This window comes from Trachypithecus francoisi, unplaced genomic scaffold (genome assembly GCF_009764315.1).
Source record: "Trachypithecus francoisi isolate TF-2019V2 unplaced genomic scaffold, Tfra_2.0 Lachesis_group9, whole genome shotgun sequence".
Lineage (NCBI taxonomy): Eukaryota > Metazoa > Chordata > Mammalia > Primates > Cercopithecidae > Trachypithecus > Trachypithecus francoisi.
This window is the reverse complement of record NW_022681474.1, coordinates 32,085,154-32,106,591: the sequence shown is the minus strand read 5'-3', so window position 1 is coordinate 32,106,591 and position 21,438 is coordinate 32,085,154. Positions and strand designations below refer to the sequence as shown.

Below are 21,438 nucleotides of genomic sequence, written 5' to 3'. Positions count from 1 at the left end.
TTGGTTTATGTCAAACACTATACTGAGTGCTTGACACTGATGATCTCATTTCAGGCTCTTATGAGTTTATTCCTGTACTTGTTTTACAGAAGAGGAAAGAGGTTTGGAGAGATTAAACTTGCCCAAGTTAGGAAGTGGCTGAATGCAATGGGATTCCTGAGCTCACCTGCTCATATGGGGTGGAATGTTCTGCCTCCATCCTTCTGCTGAGCAGAACCAGGGAGAGAGTTCTTCAGCTTTGTCATGATAATCACATCATCTCTTATGATTGTTAGTGAATCTAGTAATGCATTTCCTTTAAAAAGCAGTTTTCATGTTGACGAACCTCTACTTGCCTCTACTTGTAAGCCAGAACGCCAAAAACAAGAAACCAAGTTCTCGATTCTTTGTTTTCTACAATTTGATGAAGGTTTCTGGCATGAGAACCTTCTTTTTGTAGCTGTAAAGCAACTGAGGTTCTTCCCTGAGATTGACAGTGTCTTAGCTAAGTGAGCTGCGGCAGGGATTCCCCTATTTCTTGTGTTTCCAGTTGCTTATTGGCTGATCCAACTTGGGGCTGGGTGCTAATTTCATTCCAGGAAGGGGACCAGAGCTGAGCAGCTCATCTATTTTCCTTAGCATGCTCCTCAGTTTTTTGAAAGGGTGATTTTGAGCTTATTTTTCTTCTTGTTTGTAGACAACAGTGGTGAGATAATTCGAGTGTCTACTTATAACAGAGTGTGACAGCGATTCCGTAATCTTTTCTATCCAGCATCTGGTGGCCAGGGGTAGATGAGGGGTTTGTTGTCCTTGGAAACCTGGAAGGAACTATTAGTCATGTCTTAATCCTGAGCCATAAATTTACACTCATTTGAGAGATAAGCAAATTTGGCAGAAAGACTGAGTCAAAAATCTTTGTCTTGATCTCTGAGACAGGATTAGTGGACAAACTAAATCATAAATTATTTATTATTTTGGTCAGAGAAACTGGAACATCGTCAATAAAGGAATCTTTAAAAATTATTTATTATCCCACACCCTTTAAATTGTTCATTATTGGTCATTTAGACTCCGAATACTGTTACAGATTGAAAAGTAAAAGAAAAAATATCTTTCTACTATAGAACATTGCAATTTTATTTAATGGAGAAAATATTCTTTTATTCTTTTTACTCTTCTAGAAGAAAATGTTCCACTGAATAATTGATGCTTCTGAAATGAAGCTTTGCATTTTATGATACTAGAATAGCTTTCATTATCTGAATGAATGAATGTTAGCCCTGAATATTAACTATTTTCATATAAAAAACATTTGAGCGTAAGAAAAATCAGCCAACTTGATTGTTCTCAGGTAAAGTTGAGACCATGAATTATACAGAACCACAGATAATTGCAGATGATGGAACTAATCACAATATGCAAATCAGCAATAATTAACAACCATATGCAGGTTTTCTCATGGTTGTGTTCAAATGAAATAGGATATTAAAACTAGAAACTTATGTAATTCAGGATGAAAAATACATTATTATGCTTTCACATTTTTTAAAAGAATTGAGACAAATGTAGTCATTTGTGATTTTGTAATCTTTGTTTTTATTTTGTATAAATTAAAATATAAAATGCATTATTTCTGATGACAGAGGTGAAAGAAAAACATAGCACCTTCTAGTATTGCATATTCTGCATCTGAAATTCTGCTTCTAAAATGTATGCTTGGTTCTAAATGATGTAACTAGCCTCCGTATTACTGATTTATACTTCTAAAACTTCTTTCTGAAGATTCAACAGCAGGTCCTTGTTTTCCGAGGATAATGAGCACCAGAAAAAAAGGCCATTTAAGGTCAATCCACTTAAATGGGGACCAACATTTAATAACACAATGAAAGAAAGTTTTGGGACTTTATCATGAAAAATATTAATTAAAATTATGAAAATAAGTTTATTTTAGCATATATTTATCAAAATTTAGGTGATCATTGTGACTCTGGCTAGCTCTTAGAATGAGCACTGCAAAAGTCAAGTGTTGATTATTTTGAAACGAGTAAATTTTTTGTATAAAATTAGATGATTCTACATTTTGGTACTTTTTATATCACAATTGACATTTACATCATAGCATAAAGATGACCAATGTTACACAGGTATTCAAGATCTTGGTCATTTTCCTTTGGAGCCTTTTAGATTCTTAAATACTAAAATCACTCTAGAAAGTTCTATCTTGTCACCAACGTTAAATTTTTCTCTTAAGTGTCTCCTAATTAAACTGCTCAGCCCCCGCTTGCCATTGGTTTACCTGTTATTGGGGAAATTCTCTAATGCCATTTTGATTAGCCTCATGAAATTCTGTATTTGGGGGAAAGTTTTGCAATGCTACTCTGCAGTGGACATAAATCTGTGGGAGGTACGAGACAGTCACTAACAAAGGATTAGGGATAGAGGCTGACTTTGAAAAGGATGGATTTTTAAGAGGGAAATGGCTATTAGGAAATATTTTAGTATTTTGAAGGTGTGCTTCCCTGAACAAGCCCATCATTTGTAGGGATTTGGGTCATGAATACTCCGATGACAAGGACTCCCTGACCTATGTGTATGAATGCATTGCAGTATGCAGTATGAAAAAGAGACTCAGCCAGGTGCGGTGGCTCATGCCTATAATCCCAGCACTTTGGGAGGCCGAGATGGGCAGATCACGAGGTCAGGAGTTCGCGACCAGTCGCGCCAATATAGTGAAACCCCGTCTCTACTAAAAATACAAAAAATTAGCCGGGTGTGTTGGTGTGCACCTGCAATCCCCACTACTCGGTAGGCTGAGGCAGGAGAATCACGTGAACCTGGGAGGCAGAGGTGCAGAGACCCGAGATTGTGCCCTTGCATTCCAGCCTGGGAGATAGTACGAGACTCCGTCTCAAAAAAAAAAGAAAACAAAGGAAAGGAGACTCATGAGTCGGGGAGATACAGTTCTAGCCTCAGTTCTGCCCGTGGGTAGCTGTATAATCATGGATGAATCACTTCCTTTCGGCATAAATTTACTTATCTGTGAAAAGGAAAGGTTGAGCTCAAGTCCCTTCTACTCATTCTGTGATTCTAAGTTGGATATTTTGAGTTGGGGAAGAGCTGTATCACTGTTGGCATAATTCCTAGAGCTTAGCAAATATCAACAACTCCTTCTTTTTTTTTTTTTTTTTTTTGAGACGGAGTCTCCCTCTGTCGCCCAGGCTAGAGTGCAGTGGCCGGATCTCAGCTCACTGCAAGCTCCGCCTCCCGGGTTTACGCCATTCTCCTGCCTCAGCCTCCCGAGCAGCTGGGACCACAGGCTCCTGCCACCTCGCCCGGCTAGTTTTTTGTATTTTTTAGTAGAGACGGGGTTTCACCGTGTTAGCCCGGATGGTCTCGATCTCCTGACCTCGTGATCCACCCGTCTCGGCCTCCCAAAGTGCTGGGATTACAGGCTTGAGCCACCGCGCCCGGCCATCCTTCTTTTCGTTTATTTGCACTGTATATATATATGCATTTTGTGATTTCGGTAGCTTCATCCATATGTAATTATGCTCTTGGTACAGTTGTAATCAGCACTTTGGTACAATTTTAAATTCTGCTGTTTTCACTAGTCTTAACTCGTAAGTGTTTGCATATATATTGTAAACTTAACATTTTTCTCTGTTTTCACATTTACCTTTCCTAATAGCTGATAACCCATTGAGTAAATATATTTTAATAAGTGTATTAAACCATATAATGTTTAAATATTTAAATATATTAAACATATTTAAATATATTAAAACATACTGATATATATCTTGACCACCGGGCAACTGAGCATCTCCATACTTCAGAGAATTTTTAATGTTTTTTTGGACCATGTTACCCTAGACATTTTTGTAGATAGACAATTTTTTAAAAAGAGCTCCTCACACTTGTTGCTCAGTTCTATGTGCATTTCAGTGCGCAAATGACTTTTGCCACTGCTGTAAACAGGAAGAAACAAACTAAGGCAAAGAGCCCAGCTAAGTGAAACAGAGAGGAACAAAAGAAAATTAGAAGAACTTGGCTTTTGCTGCTGCCAAGCTGGGCAAATAGCGATCCTGGGGAGCCTGGTGTTAAATAACAAAGGAAACAGGGAATGGAGCAGAAATCCCAGTGAGATCTCAACGGCATCTTCAGATGCTTGGCTGCCCCCGCCACACTCTAGGGAGCATCTGATCACCTGGGAAGGCTGGTGACCTTTGGCTTCTGACGTTGCACTGGTCAGACCAACCGTCTCCAGGGAACTAAGCCATCAATCATCCCCTGAGGGGACACAGTTGGGTTCACAGCCTCACCACCTCGAAGCATCCACAAACTGAATTAGCTAATGCTACGTTATTAGACATTTCTGCACTTTTCATTTATATTCAGAAGCTTGGAAATTTTCAGTGTATCCTTGGGGGAAAATAGTTTGTTCAACCATTATAATTAGATTTGCTACCTCTTATCCAGATAAAGGAAGCGTAATTGACACTTTCCCCTTCTACCGGGGAAAGTGTCATTGCTGCTTCTGCAATGTAGGGGTGAACTGTTTGCAATGCTTGTTTCTCATGGCTTACCCCAGGACTAAGGCAGTTATTGGGCAAGAAAAGGAACTATCCATTGCTGAAACTGGCAGTAACTTGTGATAACCAAAATGAGTCACTGAGGCAAAAGTCTCAGTCGATCAGTTTATTAAGCCATCTTAAGGGTACATCCAGGGGAAAAAATGCCATAGACACATCTGTGGCTGTTATCCCAAACAAGTTTTCAGGAGGTTTAGTATTTATATCTTTTCTTAAAGGGGAAGGCATTGTAGAAAAAGGGGCAGGTAGGTGGTAAAGCAAATTTTACTGGTTTGTTTGTTTGTTTTTTATTGAGACAGAGTCTCAACTCTGTCACCGAGACTGGAGTGCGGTGGCACGATCTTGGCTAACTGCAACCTCCCTTCCCAGATTGAAGCAATCTTCCTGCCTCAGCACAAGTGTGCACTACCACGGCTGGCTAATTTTTGTATTTTTGGTGGAGACGGGGGTTTTGCCATGTTGGCAAGGCTGGTCTGAAACTGCTGACCTCAGGTGATCCACCCGCTTCAGCCTCCCAAAGTGTTGGGATTACAGGCATGAACCACCTCACCTGGCCAAACTTTACATTTTTGGGAGACTTTATTTAGTGCCCAGTAAATCTACATTTTGCATAAGGTAAGGTGAATGTTTGAAGAGGAAAAAGGGAATAAAGGAAGATTCAATTATGCAGAGTTTCTGGGTAGGTGGAGGAATGATTGTTCTGGTGTTGTCTTTGTTCTGTACCAGGGAAGATAAGCTTGTAATTGACATTATCAGTGTGGAATCAAATAGACTTTACTTTTAAGAGCTAGACTTAGATTGTAAACATAAAGTTACAATTGGCGTGTCCTTGTTTACGGGAGGGCAGCAAAAAGTTTACTTACCCATGGGGGCAGTCCTGAGACCTTCTACTCTGGATAATACTAGTAACAGCTCTTCATTTGAAAGAGGATGTTGCATGACTCAGCCTCCAGGCTTAATCTTTTATTTTGCATAAGGAGTTTGGAGGTCTTGAGATTTTTTAAATTTTCTTTTACACTTGGTTTGCAATAAGTAATGGCAAAGTCTGGTTAAAGTGGATTCAATCAAAACAACTTTAGTCATGATTTAAATTACCAAGTAGGAAAAATCTAGAGGATTCTAGAAATTGTGTATCAGTTTCAAATCCTACTGTGCTAGGTCATATGGAAGTGAGGAATATTGATAAAGTAAGAGGCAGTTCGGTATTTCTAGAGGTTAAATGCAAACCAATTCATTCCATTTCATTTAAGTATATGTTTCTTGGCTTTGGAAATTACATCCTATGATATTTAAAACTTTTCTCCCCCAGATTCTGGCTACATTGGAGATTGGCTGCTTTCTAAAACTGAAGGAGAAACCCATGAAGAGACAGTGGATTCTTATTGAGTTTTGACTAGCAAAAGAAAAGATAATTATTGATGATTTCAGAATATGTTTGCAGTACCATGTGGAGTTCAGCTGCAGTAGCAGCAAAGACAAAACTGAGAGTTTTAGACATTTTCTCTTGTAAAAACAACTGGTACCATTCTAATTTCATTGTGTGAGATGGATTTTTTAAAAACAAAACTTTAAATATTCTTCTTAAATAAGCTTTTCCAGGTAGGCCTACCTGAGGGTTAAGGTGTTACCATCAAAGCAGTTGACTCCTTTCCTTAGACCACGTTCCTGGGCCTGATCCCAGCTTGTTCTGTGTGACAGCCTCACATTTATAGGGATTATGAAAGAATTTCCAAGATAGAGGTTACAGGAAGACCTCTAAAGTTTTAAGGAACTTGTTTTAATCACAGGTTCCTTGCTTGTCCAGTCTGAAAGTATCAGTTTATTTTTTCTCTCTACTTCAAGTTGCTCTGCCTAATGATTGGATTTATAGTAAAAAATAAACCATACTTAAATTCATATTGATCTACTTTGTTAGGCAAATTGGTCCTAGGGCCAATGGGTGGAGGATATAAAGAAACAGATTTGAATTCAATATTAGGAGGATTTTTTTGAACATCTGACTGACTAATGATGGGTTACCTGGCCTGGAGGAAACTCTCCATTGATGGAGATATTTCTACTGTAAACCAAAAATAAAATTCTAAGCCAAGTGACTGAATGGAACATGCTCTCAGCCTAGGGACCCAATGAAACCTGAAAAATTAGTTCACATCATGATGGGAAGGGAGGGGTCAGGCATGCCTCATTATACTCTCCTCCCTTTGGAGTTCAGGCAAACAACTGACTAGCATTAACTTTTCAAAAGAAGATATACACTTGGCCAACAAGCATGTAAAAAAAAAAAGCTCAGCATCACTAATCAGTAGAGAAATGCAAATCAAAACCACAGTGAGACCATTTCACACCAGTCAGAATGGCTGCTATTAAAAAGTCAGAAAGTAACAGATGCTGGCGAGGTTGCGGAAAAAAGGGAATGCTTATACACTGTTGGTGGGAGTGTAAATTAGTTCATTGTGGACAGCAGTGTGGCAATTCCTTAAAGAACTTAAAGCAGAATTACCATTTGACCCAGCAATCCCATTACTGGCTATAGACCCAAAAGTGTATAAATTGTTCTGCCATAAGGGCACATGTACACATATGTTCATCACAATACCATTCCCAATAGCATGACATGGAATCAGCCTAAATGCCCATCAATGGTAGCAGACTGGATAAAGAAAATGTGGTGCATATATACTATGAAATACTACACAGACATAAGAAAGGACGAGATCATGTCCTTTGCAGCAACATGGATAGAGCTGGAGGCCATTATCCTTAGCAAACTAACACAGGAACAGAAAACCAAATACTGCATGTTCTCACGCATAAGTGGAAGCTAAACAGTGGGAACACCTGGATACTAGGAGGGGAGCACGAGACACTGGGGCCTACTTACGAGTGGAGGCTTGAGGGAGAGAGAAGATCAGAAAAAATGCTCATTGGGTACTATGCATACTACCTGGATAATGAAATATCTGTACACCAAACCCCAGCGACACGCAGTTTTACCTACATAATAAACCCGCACATGTAATACCCCTGAACCTAAAATAAAAGTTAAAAAAAATAAAGATCCTAAGACTGACATAACGGTAAGATACCAAATTCCAATCTGACTCTAGTGTAGCATCGTATGGCTGATTGCAGACACTGAAAACAAATCAGAGTATTTTATCCCTTTGACATATTTTGAAATAGCTTTGTAAGCTGTTTCTTTTGGGAGAGATTTACATTCCATAGAGAATCCCTTTCCCTTTCCAGGTCTTTTCCTGATCCTGAAGAGATTGGCTGAGAGTCTAGCACCTTTGAATGGTCCGAATAGGAAACATTCGCCATCTATTGCCTTTGGGGGCAGCCACCTATGAGACTATGAGACTTCACCTACGTAAGAACCTTTGTCTCTACAACCCCCATATTAACCCAAACACTCCTTTATATTTATTCCAGGTCTTTAGATAATAACTTAACTCTTTCAACCAATTTCCAGACAGAAAATCTTTGAATCCACCTATGACCTTTAAGCCCCCGCCGCCACAGTTGTCCCACTTTTCTGGATGGAACCAGTGTGTACCTCACACATATTGATTGGTGTCTTCTGTCTCTGTAAAGCATATAAAACCAAGTTGTAACCCAACCACCTTGGACACATGTTCTCAGGACCTCTTGAGGCTGAGTCACAGGTCATGATCCATAACTTTGGCAAAATAAGCTTCTAAATTGACCGAGACCTGTCTCAGATACTTTTTGGTTCATGCTGTAGAAACTCTGTGTTTGTCTGACAAGGATGTTGCTGCAGAAGAGCCTCCCTGAACTGGGGTGGGTCAAACTAAATCTACCTAGGTCCATTTTAGCCAAAAGGAATTCTACAACTTCTCTATTGATGGCCCAAAGGAAGCATCGTTTTTTGGTTTTTGGGGGGATTTTTTTTTTGACTTTTTGTTTTCACAGATTAAAAAAGTTATGCAAAGATGTTCACTCAATTATTGCACTTGTAATTGCTGGTGCTTCTGTCATGATTTGGGGTGACTTTCATGAAAAGCTTATTCTCAAGCGTATTTCCTGACCAGTGTACCATGAGATTAAAGAGGCTATTCAGAGTGAGGATGATTTTGCACTTCCATGGTGAAGTGCAGCGCAGAGGGTTTCTCTGGTGCAAGGTAGGGGAGCCCAGAGTGCATGGAGAGTGAGGGTCTGGCACAGGCTGTGTTTGGATCCCAGGGAACCTCTTAGTGCAGGTGAATCGGGGTAAATGACAATGAAAATCTGCCCGAGGGAGATGTGATCAAAGTATGTGCAAAGCAAGTGTGTGTGTTTTGCTAGGTTGGAAGGGAGAAGATTGCTATAAGTTAATTATGAAAAGCCTGTGTAAACCAGAAATAAAATTCTAAGGCCCTCAGTCATTTGAATGAACCAGCCTCTTGGCCAAGGCCGTTCCAAAATTAACCTGAATAACCATTTCAGGCCATGATGGGCAGGGGGAATCAGACATGCCTCATGATACCCTCTTCCCTTTTGGAATTCAGACCCAGCTGACCAGCATTAAGATCAACACAGACCTTAAGACTGATAGAACAGACTCTTTAAGTCTAATAAGAAATATTTACAATCAGTTCTGAAGCCTGAAGCCTGTGACCTGGAGGCTTCATCTCCATACTAACACTGTGGTCTCCACAACCCCTTATCTTAACCAGACATCACTTCCTATTGATTCTAAGTCTTTAGAGAGTAATTGAACTCTTTCAGCCAATTTCCAGTAAGAAAATCTTTGACTCCATCTATGACCTGGAAACCCTCACTCCCACTCCCAGCTTCCAGTTGTCCCACCTTTCTGTACCAAACCATTGTACATCTTACAGGTATTGATTGAAGTCTTATGCCTTTCTCAAATCTATAAAGTCAGGTTGTAGCCCAATCACCTTGAGCACATGTTCTCAGGATCCCCTGAGCCTTTGCCATGGGCCCTTGGCCTGTCTTATTTGGCTGAGAATAAATCTCTTCAAATGTTACAAAGTCTGACTCTTTTTATCAACACCTGACTTAGAATCTTAGCACCATCTTTGGACCCACCTGCTCTGCCACCTCTGAGTCCTTAGTTTCTGCCTCCCTTGGCCAAGTCTCCCCATTAACCATTCTATGAGGACAGGTGAATAGTCATTAAACATGAGGTGAAGCACAGTGTTTTTTTGAGAACATCTGAATATCCTATGACCGTTTCTGTAGCTAACATACACTTGAACCTAGAAAAACATATTTGAATTGTAACAGAATTTATATACTCCTCTTTCCTCACCAAGCCTGTCTAGTTCCAGGAAGAAGTGTTTCTCCTTCTTCCTTCTAAATGCAACATCATTTTTCCCTTTGCATGTTTCATTGGTTTGGTTCCTTTTATTAATTATGTGTGTAAAGGGTATCTCCTCACTGATCACTAGACAATAAGCTACTGGAGGAAAAGGATTTCTTTCTGTTTGGTTGCTACTTTATACCAGGAACCTAGAGCAGTGTCTGGAACTTAGATCCTTGATAAATATTTACTTAATGAGATAACAAATGCATCTCTCTGGCTACACTGAAAGCTTCTTGGGGACAGGAGGAGTCTCTTCGTCTGTCACTTCATCGCTGGGCTGACACAGCAGCTGCCCTCTCCCCTGGCTGTGGGACTGTGGGCTGAGATACCTACACGTGGGCTCCTCTCTCAAAAAGGCTGAGGAGGAGGTGTGGTATTGGAGCTGTGTTGGTGACCGGAGGTTAAGATCTGCCAACTTGCTGCTTAAGGTGTAGAAGATTCTTTCCAAGATGCATACAAATGAGATTTGGAAGAGGTGCAAAGCCCAGACCCAGTGTGGGTGTCCATGCTAGGACCTTTGACTAGCCAGGATCACCAGCCCCTCCCAGGAAACTGTCTGATGGGCTGAGGGAGGGGGGACAGGAAGGGCGTGTGCTGGGTGTCACAACGGAGCCTTCCCTTCAAGACAGGTCTGAGAGGAAGTGTGTGGTAAGTCACATGGAGGCAGAAGGTCTGTTCCTGATCAGGGTTAAGGTGCCCTTTTGGTCTCCCTTCCAAGCCTGTGTAAGAAGCTCTGCATCTGTTGAAAAAAACAAATGAGACAAGGAAATGCAGAGGCAGCGAGCCTTATTGCAATGTGCCTAGTGTGGTTTGCAGCAAGGAGGAAGTCCGACTGGTGGGAGCATCCAGCCGAGTTCTGATGATCGGATACCATCTTTGAGTAACTGCTGCCTGGAGGGAATGTTTTACTTTTTGGCTGCTTTTCCAGTGTGATCATTAGGAAAGAGGTAGGCACACTTTTCCACAACTTCTATGCTAAGCTTCTTTGTCTGGAAAGGAAATTTTAGGCGCAAGGACTTAAAGTTGCCTTCTTGTGAGCTGATATGTTTGAGACAGTCAGGAGGTTGTTAATTTAATGAAATCATGAACTTATGCTTCTTATCTCCTCCTCATCCTCCTCCTCCTCGTCCTCATTCTTCTCTGTGTCTCAACATGCACACACACACACACACACACACACGCACACACACCATTCCATCTTTAGAAGTCATCATGCCTTTGCATGTCATGCTTTGTGCTATGGTGGCTGGAGACTCTCTTTCCATCACCAGCTGTTCCTTAGGCTGTCATTCTATGTGACATCCTTGCTGCTGACTTCTCATCCCTCCTCACCTGCACGTGCCCTAAATCTCACTTTACTGCCCGTCCTCTTTGGCTCATCCTCTTCTCTTCCCACACAATTCCCTTCTCCCTCCTTCCCAATTGTACCAGTTCCAGCCCCATTCCCTACCATGCCAATTACAAATGCAACCCCTTTATGACAGCTTCCTGCCCTACCTCCACAGGGAACTCACCTCTCTTCTGTCCTGGAGTACTCTGAGCTTCTCCCATGAACTTTCCTTCTCCTGCCCCTGAGCCGGTTATTTGTACGGCAAGCCCAGCAGGTGGTGTCCATCCCTGCTGATTGCCTTCTCCTTCCCTGTCACTTTCCTTGCTTTTTTTTTGTTTTTTGAGACGGAGTCTCATTCTGTCGCCCAGGCTGGAGTGCAGTGGTGTGATCTCAGCTCACTGCAGTCTCCACCTCCCGGGTTCAAGCTATTCTCCTGCCTCAGCCTCCTGAGTAGCTGGGATTACAGGCACCCACCAACACACCCAGCTAATTTTTGTATTTTTAGTAGAGACAGCGTTTTACTATGTTGACCAGGCTGATCTTGAACTCCTGATCTGAAATGATTCACCTGCCTCAGCCTTCCAAAGTGCTGGGATTACAGGCATGAGCCTCTGCGCCCAGCCTCTCTTGCTATTTTTGATTTACTCTAAACTCCATTACCTTTCTTAAATGCATGGTACACTTTTTACAGCATAAATATTTGGTGATAGCCCTGAGGCTAAAGTGCAACATCGCAGCACGCATCTGGGCCCATCTGGTACAGGCTCTCATCCCATGGTCCCCTGCCCATGTGCCATGCTGTAGTGTGTGTAATTCCTATCAGCTTTCTGAAAATACCAGGCTCCAGGCCTTGTGTTGCATATACCTCCTCTTCCTTCCCTCTTCCTTCTCAACTGGCTACATCTGACTGATTACTAAAGATGTCATTCAGGTGCCTCCTCCAAGAAGCCAGCTGGGTCAGGTGCACCTCCACTGGTGGGATGGGGAGAGTGGACAGAATGCCTCTGAGAACATGTGCCAGACTCTGTGTTTCTGGTGCTGATCTCCTTGACTAAACAGACTTTTATTATTACTGAGATAGGGTCTTATTCTGTCACCCAGGCTGGAATGCAGTAGCACAGTCACGGCTCACTGTAGCCTCAACCCCTTGGACTTAAGAGATCCTCCCACCTAAGCCCCCCAAGTGGCTGGGATGACAGACACATGCCACTATGCCTGGTTAATTTTTAATTTTTAGGAGAGATAGGATCTCGCTATATTGCCCAGGGTCTTGAACTCCTGGGCTCAAGCAGTCCTCCTGCCTCAGCCTCCCAAAGTGCTGGGATTACAGGTGTGAGCTACTGAGCCTGACCTGGACTTTTTTTTTTTAAATTTTAGATTCAGTGGGTACAGGTACAGGTTTATGACATGGATATTCTGTGTAATGGTGACGTTTGGGCTTCTGTAAATGAACTTCTGTCAAGATGGAACTGGATCCCTGACCTCTAGCAGTGCCACCCAACAGAAAGGTATTTAGGAAGTGGCTGGCTTGGCAGGGCATGGTGGTGCGTGCCTGCGGTCCCAGCTACTCAGGAGGCTGAGGTGAGAGAATCTCTAGAGCTTGGGCAGACAGGGCTGCAGTGAGCTGTGATCAGCGCCACTGCACTCCAGCCAGGGCAACAGAGTGGGACCCCCATCTCAAAAAAAAAAAAAAAAAAGAAAGAAAAGAAAAGAAAAAAGAAAAAAAGTAGCTGGCTTTCTAATCATTCATCTTCAGACTTTCCAATCTGTACTCAATGCTTTTGGTTTTAGATTTTTGTTTTTCTAGTGACATATTTGATGAAGAAGTCCCATCTGATGCAGAGGAGACTTGCATGCGGCAAGGAGTTGTTTCTTTTTTTTTTTTTTTTTTTTTGAGACGGAGTCTCGCTCTGCCGCCCAGGCTGGAGTGCAGTGGCCGATCTCAGCTCACTGCAAGCTCCGCCTCCAGGGTTTACGCCATTCTCCTGCCTCAGCCTCCCGAGTAGCTGGGACTACAGGCGCCTGCCACCTCGCCCGGCTAATTTTTTGTATTTTTTAGTAGAGACGGGGTTTCACCGTGTTAGCCAGGATGGTCTCGATCTCCTGACCTCGTGATCCGCCCGTCTCGGCCTCCCAAAGTGCTGGGATTACAGGCTTGAGCCACCGCGCCCGGCCAAGGAGTTGTTTCTTAAACTGTGGTTTCACTAGCTTCATTACCTGCATCTTCTCTTCTCACAAGTATATGTTGTTTGTATTTACCATGACATTTGAGAATTTAGTAACAGTTAGTGGAGCAAGTTAGTCCCCTTAGTTGCCTGCAAGCAGCTCTAAACACAGGTGTTTTTTTGGTTTTGTTTTGTTTTGGTTTTTTGAGACGGAGTCTCACTCTGTTGCCCAGGCTGGATTGCAGTGGCGCTGATCACAGCTCACTGACCTCTGGTGATCCACCCACCTCAGCTTCCCAAAGTAGTGGGATTACAGGCGTGGGCACTGTGTCCGGCCACCCAGGTGTTTTTAATTTTATGCATGGGCTGCTACAAGAAAACCAATGCTGGGAGATGGTCATGCATTCAGCTCAGGTCACCTCAGGGTACCCTCAACATAAAATGTGAGAGGAGAGCTGCAGAAGCAATGGACAAGAAGAGAACATGGGTTTTAATATCCCCCACACATCTTCCAGCTTCTACTCTGCTCACTAATTTCATTTTGAACAAAAGCCTGTTGATTCGTCTTACTCAGGCTAGTTTCCTACATTTACTGAACAGAATTCCTCCAGGGAACGGCCTCTTGGCTAAATCAACATACACCTGTCATTCACAGATGCAGGGCTCTAGCAAAATTCTAGAGCAGGGTCCCCAACCCCCGGGCCACGGATCAGTACAGGTTCTGTTTGGAACGTGCATAGCAGGAGGTCAGCAGCAGGTGAACCAGTGAAGCTTCATCTGTGTTTGCAACTGCTCCCCATTGCTTGCATTTCCCCCGGAGCTCCGCCTCCTGTCAGATCAGCAGCTGCATTAGATTCTCATAGGAGCATGAACCCTATTGTGAACTGCGCGTTTGAGGGAGCTAGGTTGCATGCTCCTTATGATAATCGAATGCCTGATGATCTGTCACTATCTCCCATCACCCTTAGATGGGACTATCCAGTTGCAGGAAAACAAGCTCAGGGATCCCACTGATTCTACATTATGGTGAGTTGTGTAATTATTTCTTATATATTACAGTGTAATAATAATAGAGATAAAGTGCACAATAAACGTAATGCACCTGAATCATCTTGAAACCATCCCCTCCAACCCCTGGTTCATGGAAAAATTGTCTTCCACAAAACCGGTCCCTGGTGCCAAAAAGACTGGGGATTGCTGTTCTAGAGCCTTTGTCTTTCAGGTAAGGTAGACCCTGGCTTCACTTCTAAAAGGAAGATAAATGACTTTCTAGTGATATTGCCCGTTTTAAACAAATGTTTCTGCACCTTAGACTGAGGGCAGGTAGGCAGGATCATTGCTGGAGTGGCTTCCTGCTTGAACATTGTGGTTTCTTTGAGTTGAAGGTAGAACATTAAGATGTGATCACTGAAGGATGAGCATCAAGCACAAATGAGCCCCGACACAGTTTACACAGCACTTGGATAGAAAGGGCCATCCCTTTCCCTCTTTCCTTATGGAATTGGGAATCTGACAGTAAGTGGCCAATGAAAATGTATCCTGGCTGGTCACAGTGGCTTTTGCCTGTAATCCTAGAACTTTGGGAGGCTGAGGATGGAGGATCGCTTGAACCCAGGGGTTGAGAGCAGCCTAGGCAACATAGTGAGACCCGTTTCTATAAAAACATAAAAATTAGCTGAGCATAGTGCCGCACAGCTATAGTCCCAGCTATTTAGGAGACTGAGACAGGAGGATTACATGGGCTCCATTACCTGGAGCCCAGGAGTTTGAAGCTGCGGTGAGCTATGATCGTGCCACTGCACTTCAGCCTGGGCAAGAGTGAGACCCTGTCATTCTGACCCAGGTGTTACTCTAAGCAGCACTGACAGCATTCAGGGCTGGGCCATGCTTGGTTCTCCTGGCAAAATGTTTCCTTTGGTTTGGGAATATCGCCAGTACATGACAAGACAAAGAGGCAGGAGGAATAGAAACTTTCCAGCATCGCTCACGTTGTGTGCTTGGAAACACTACTTGGGGGTGGAAAGTGAATGCATCTTTGTGGCATCTGAGTTCCCAGCAAGAGGTGTGTGCTGAACTGAAGGCAAAAAGGGAAGGGGTAGAATTTTATAGAATAGGACGTCTGGGACACTCACAGGGAGGGAGATTCAATACTATTCTTTCCCTGGTGTTATTTCTCTTTCCTTAAGTTTATACTTTTTAAATTTGAAATTGAGATATGATCACATTTAAATAGCAGTGATGAAACATGTAGTTGATCCAGTTACTTTGTCATCCTTTATTTAGAAATGTTCCTAAGTAGTAAATGATCTCTAGTCCAGGAGGCAGATGGGTTCTGATGACCTGGGAAGAACTCTGTTGTTACCAAGGCTAAATCTCAACAGATGTTTCCAAGACCCAGGGGTCACGGCTGTGTGCCAGTAGGAAAAGAGAGGTGGAATATCTCCTCCATACAGCCAAATGGGTGTTACACGCTAGGCAAATGCCAACCTAAATGTAGCCCTTTATGTGGTCAAGGCTGTTGTCAAAAGCAGAAAGAGCTAGCTCTAATTTATCCAAACCAATGTCCAGCTCAGCGTTCCAACTGCCAGCTGCTCCGGCCCCTTAAGGTGATAACTCAGGACCCAGAGTGACCTCTCTTGCTCCATTGGAGCCAGCCAAACCCTTGTGGGGTTTTTTCCTATTTACCTTTGACAAGAGGAAATCTCTGCAAACCTCTATGTTCAGTTCCAGAAACATGTTTTACTTTATCATCATGCTCAAAGACTGCTTTGTAAGTTCTCTGCACTGGGGGTAAGCTGGCTAGCATTTACCAAGTATTTTTGTATAGCAAGTTAGTCTTTCCTCTCAAAGAGTTGTATCGTGCACACACACACACACACACACACTTTTTTTTTTTAATTATACTTTAAGTTCTAGGGTACATTTGCATAACGTGCAGGTTTGTTACATATGTATACTTGTGCCATGTTGGTGTGCTGCACCCATCAACTCATCAGCACCCATCAACTCGTCAGCACCCATCAACTCATCATTTACATCAGGTATAACTCCCAATACAATCCCTCCCCTCTCCCCCATCCCTGTGATAGGCCCCGGTGTGTGATGTTCCCCTTCCCGAGTCCAAGTGATCTCATTGTTCAGTTCCCACCTATGAGTGAGAACATGCGGTGTTTGGTTTTCTGTTCTTGCGATAGTTTGCTGAGAATGATGGTTTTCAGCTGCATCCAAGTCCCTACAAAGGACTCAAACTCATCCTTTTTTATGGCTACACAGTATTCCATGGTGTATATGTGCCACATTTTCTTAATCCAGTCTGTCACTGATGGACATTTGGGTTGATTCCAAGTCTTTGCTATTGTGAATAGTGCCACAATAAACATACGTGTGCATGTGTCTTTATAGCAGCATGATTTGTAATCCTTTGGGTATATACCCAGTAATGGGATGGCTGGGTCATATGGTACTTCTAGTTCTAGATCCTTGAGGAATCGCCATACTGTTTTCCATAATGGTTGAACTAGTTTACAATCCCACCAACAGTGTAAAAGTGTTCCTATTTCTCCACATCCTCTCCAGCACCTGTTGTTTCTGACTTTTTAATGATTGCCATTCTAACTGGTGTGAGATGGTATCTCATTGTGGTTTGATTTGCATTTCTCTGATGGCCAGTGATGATGAGCATTTTTTCATGTGTCTGTTGGCTGTATGAATGTCTTCTTTTGAGAAATGTCTGTTCATAACCTTTGCCCACTTTTTGATGGGGTTGTTTGTTTTTTTCTTGTAAATTTGTTTGAGTTCTTTGTAGGTTCTGGATATCAGCCCTTTGTCAGATGAGTAGATTGCAAAAATTTTCTCCCATTCTGTAGGTTGCCTGTTCACTCTGATGGTAGTTTCTTTTGCTGTGCAGAAGCTCTTTAGTTTAATTAGATCCCATTTGTCAAGTTTGGCTTTTGTTGCTGTTGCTTTTGGTGTTTTAGACATGAAGTCCTTGCCCGTGCCTATGTCCTGAATGGTCTTACCTAGGTTTTCTTCTAGGGTTTTTATGGTATTAGGTCTAACGTTTAAGTCTCTAATCCATCTTGAATTAATTTTTGTATAAGGAGTAAGGAAAGGATCCAGTTTCAGCTTTCTACTTATGGCTAGCCAATTTCCCAGCACCATTTATTAAATAGGGAATCCTTTCCCCATTTCTTATTTTTCTCAGGTTTATCAAAGATCAGATGGCTGTAGATGTGTGGTATTATTCTGAGGACTCTGTTCTTCCATTGGTCTATATCTCTCTTTTGGTACCAGTATCATGCTGTTTCGGTTACTGTAGCCTTGTAGTATAGTTTGAAGTCAGGTAGCGTGATGCCTCCAGCTTTGTTCTTTTGACTTAGGATTGTCTTGGCAACGTAGGCTCTTTTTTGGTTCCATATGAACTTTAAAGCAGTTTTCTTCAATTCTGTGAAGAAACTCATTGGTAGCTCGATTGGGATGGCATTGAATCTATACATTACCTTGGGCAGTATGGCCATTTTCATGATATTGATTCTTCCTATCCATGAGCATGGTATGTTCTTCCATTTGTTTGTGTCCTCTTTTATTTCACTGAGCAGTGGTTTGTAGTCCTCCTTGAAGAGGTCCTTGACATCCCTTGTAAGTTGGATTCCTAGGTATTTTATTCTCTTTGAAGCAATTGTGAATGGAAGTTCATTCATGATTTGGCTCTCTGTTTGTCTGTTACTGGTGTATAAGAATGCTTGTGATTTTTGCACATTAATTTTGTATCCTGAGACTTTGCTGAAGTTCCTTATCAGCTTAAGGAGATTTTGGGCTGAGACATGGGTGGGTTTTCTAAATATACAATCATGTCATCTGCAAACAGGGACAATTTGACTTCTTCTTTTCCTAACTGAATACCCTTGATTTCTTTCTCTTGCCTGATTGCCCTAGCCAGAACTTCCAACACTATGTTGAATAAGGAGTGGAGAGAGGGCATCCCTGTCTTGTGCCAGTTTTCAAAGGGAATTTTTCCAGATTTTGCCCATTCAGTATGATATTAGCTGTGGGTTTGTCATAAATAGCTCTATTATTTGAGATACGTTCCATCAATACCGAATTTATTGAGCGTTTTAGCATGAAGGGCTGTTGAATTTTGTCAAAGGCCTTTTCTGCATCTATTGAGATAATCATGTGGTTTTTGTCTTTGGTTCTGTTTATGCTGGATTACATTCATTGATTTGTGTATATTGAACCAGCCTTGCATCCCAGGGATGAAGCCCACTTGATCATGGTGGATAAGCTTTTTGATGTGCTGCTGGATCCAGTTTGCCAGTATTTTATTGAGGAATTTTGCATCGATGTTCATCAGGGATATTGGTCTAAAATTCTCTTTTTTTGTTGTGTCTCTCCCAGGCTTTGGTATCAGGATGATGTTGGCCTCATAAAATGAGTTAGGGAGGATTCCCTCTTTTTCTATTGATTGGAATAGTTTCAGAAGGAATGGTACCAGCTCTTCCTTGTACCTCTGGTAGAATTCAGCTGTGAATCCATCTGGTCCTGGACTTTTCTTGGTTGATAGGCTATTAATTATTGCCTCAATTTCAGAGCCTACTATTAGTCTATTCAGGGATTCAGCTTCTTCCTTGTTTAGTCTTGGGAGAGTGTAAGCATCCAGGAAATTATCCATTTCTTCTAGATTTTCTAGTTTATTTGCATAGAGGTGTTTATAGTATTCTCTGATGGTAGTTTGTATTTCTGTGGGGTCGGTGGTGATATCCCCTTATCATTTTTTATTGCGTCTATTTGATTCTTCTCTCTTTTCTTCTTTATTAGTCTTGCTAGCGGTCTGTCAATTTTGTTGATCTTTTCAAAAAACCAACTCCTGGATTCATTGATTTTTTGGAGGGTTTTTGTGTCTCTATCTCCTTCAGTTCTGCTCTGATCTTAGTTATTTCTTGCCTTCGCTAGCTTTTGAATGTGTTTGCTCTTGCTTCTCTAGTTCTTTTAATTGTGATGTTAGAGTGTCAATTTTAGATCTTCCTGCTTTCTCTTGTGGGCATTTAGTGCTATAATTTCTTCTACACACTGCTTTAAATGTGTCCAGAGATTCTGGTATGTTGTATCTTTGTTCTCATTGGTTTCAAAGAACATCTTTATTTCTGCCTTCATTTCGTTATGTACCCAGTAGTCATTCAGGAGCAGGTTATTCAGTTTCCATGTAGTTGAGCGGTTTTGATTGAGTTTCTTAGTCCTGAGTTCTAGTTTGATTGCACTGTGGTCTGAGAGACAGTTTGTTATAATTTCTGTTTTTGTACATTTGCTGAGGAGTGCTTTACTTCCAATTATGTGGTCAATTTTGGAATAAGTGTGATGTGGTGCTGAGAAGAATGTATATTCTGTTGATTTGGGGTGGAGAGTTCTGTAGATGTCTATTAGGTCTGCTTCCTGCAGAGATGAGTTCAATTCCTGTATATCCCTGTTAACTTTCTGTCTCGTTGATCTGTCTAATGTTGACAGTGGGGTGTTGAAGTCTCCCATTATTATTGTATGGGAGTCTAAGTCCCTTTGTAAGTCTCTAAGGACTTGCTTTATAAATCTGGGTGCTCCTGTATGGGGTGCATATATATTTAGGATAGTTAGCTCTTCCTGTTGAATTGATCCCTTTACCATTATGTAATGGCCTTCTTTGTTTCTTTTGATCTTTGATGGTTTAAAGTCTGATTTATCAGAGACTAGTATTGCAACCCCTGCTTTTTTTTGTTCTCCATTTGCTTGGCAGATCTTCCTCCATCCCATTATTTTGAGCCTATGTATGTCTCTGCATGTGAGATGGGTCTCCTGAATACAGCAGACTGATGGGTCTTGACTCTTTATCCAGTTTGCCAGTCTGTGTCTTTTAATTGGAGCATTTAGTCCATTAACATTTAAGGTTAATATTGTTATGTGTGAACTTGATCCTGCCATTATGATATTAACTGGTTATTTTGCTCGTTAGTTGATGCAGTTTCTTCCTAGCCTCGATGGTCTTTACATTTTGGCATGTTTTTGCAATGGCTGGTACGGTTGTTCCTTTCCATGTTTAGTGCTTCCTTCAGGGTCTCTTGTAAGGCAGGCCTGGTGGTGACAAAATCTCTAAGCATTTGCTTATCTGTAAAGGATTTTATTTCTCCTTCACTTATGAAACTTAGTTTGGCTGGATATGAAATTCTGGGTTGAAAATTCTTTTCTTTAAGACGTTGAATATTGGCCCCCACTGTCTTCTGGCTTGTAGAGTTTCTGCCGAGAGATCTGCTGTTAGTCTGATGGGCTTCCCTTTGTGGGTAACCCGACCTTTCTCTCTGGCTGCCCTTAAGATTTTTTCCATCATTTCAACTTTGTGAATCTGGCAATTATGTGTCTTGGAGTTGCTCTTCTCGAGGAGTATCTTTGTGGCGTTCTCTGTCTTTCCTGAATTTGAATGTTGGCCTGCCCTACTAGGTTGGGGAAGTTCTCCTGGATGATATCCTGAAGAGTGTTTTCCAACTTGGTTCCATTTTCTCCCTCACTTTCAGGTACCCCAATCAGACGTAGATTTGGTCTTTTTACATAATACTATACTTCTTGCAGGCTTTGTTCATTTCTTTTTCTTCTTTTTTCTTTAGACTTCTCTTCTCACTTCATTTCATTCTTTTGATCCTCAATTGCTGATACTCTTTCTTCCAGTTGATGGAGTCAGTTACTGAAGCTTGTGCATTTGTCACATATTTCTCGTGTCATGGTTTTCATCTCTGTCAGATCGTTTATGGCCTTCTCTGCATTAATTATTCTGGTTATCAATTCTTCCACTCTTTTTACAAGATTTTTAGTTTCTTTGCACTGGGTACGTAATTCCTCCTTTAGCTCTGAGAAGTTTGATTGTCTGAAGCCTCCTTCTCTCATCTCGTCAAAGTCATTCTCCGTCTTGCTTTGATCCGTTGCTGGCGATGAGCTGCGTTCCTTTGGAGAGGGAGATGCGCTCTTATTCTTTGAATTTCCAGCTTTTCTGCCCTGCTTTTTCCTCATCTTTGTGGTTTTATCTGC

General features: G+C 41.8%; 1 long non-coding RNA gene across 2 annotated transcripts in view; it reads left to right on the top strand.

Annotated features, from left to right (window-relative positions):
• The first annotated feature begins 7,841 nt into the window (after positions 1 to 7,841).
• The window catches only part of LOC117082009, a 129,151-nt gene continuing 115,554 nt past the window's right edge, over positions 7,842 to 21,438 (top strand). The window contains exon 1 of one of the 2 annotated variants that reach the window (XR_004436415.1): positions 7,842 to 7,941. This is a non-coding gene — a long non-coding RNA (uncharacterized LOC117082009). Of the gene's footprint in view, positions 7,942 to 10,535; positions 10,848 to 21,438 lie in introns of those variants that run through there. The other variant, XR_004436414.1, reaches the window with a different exon arrangement.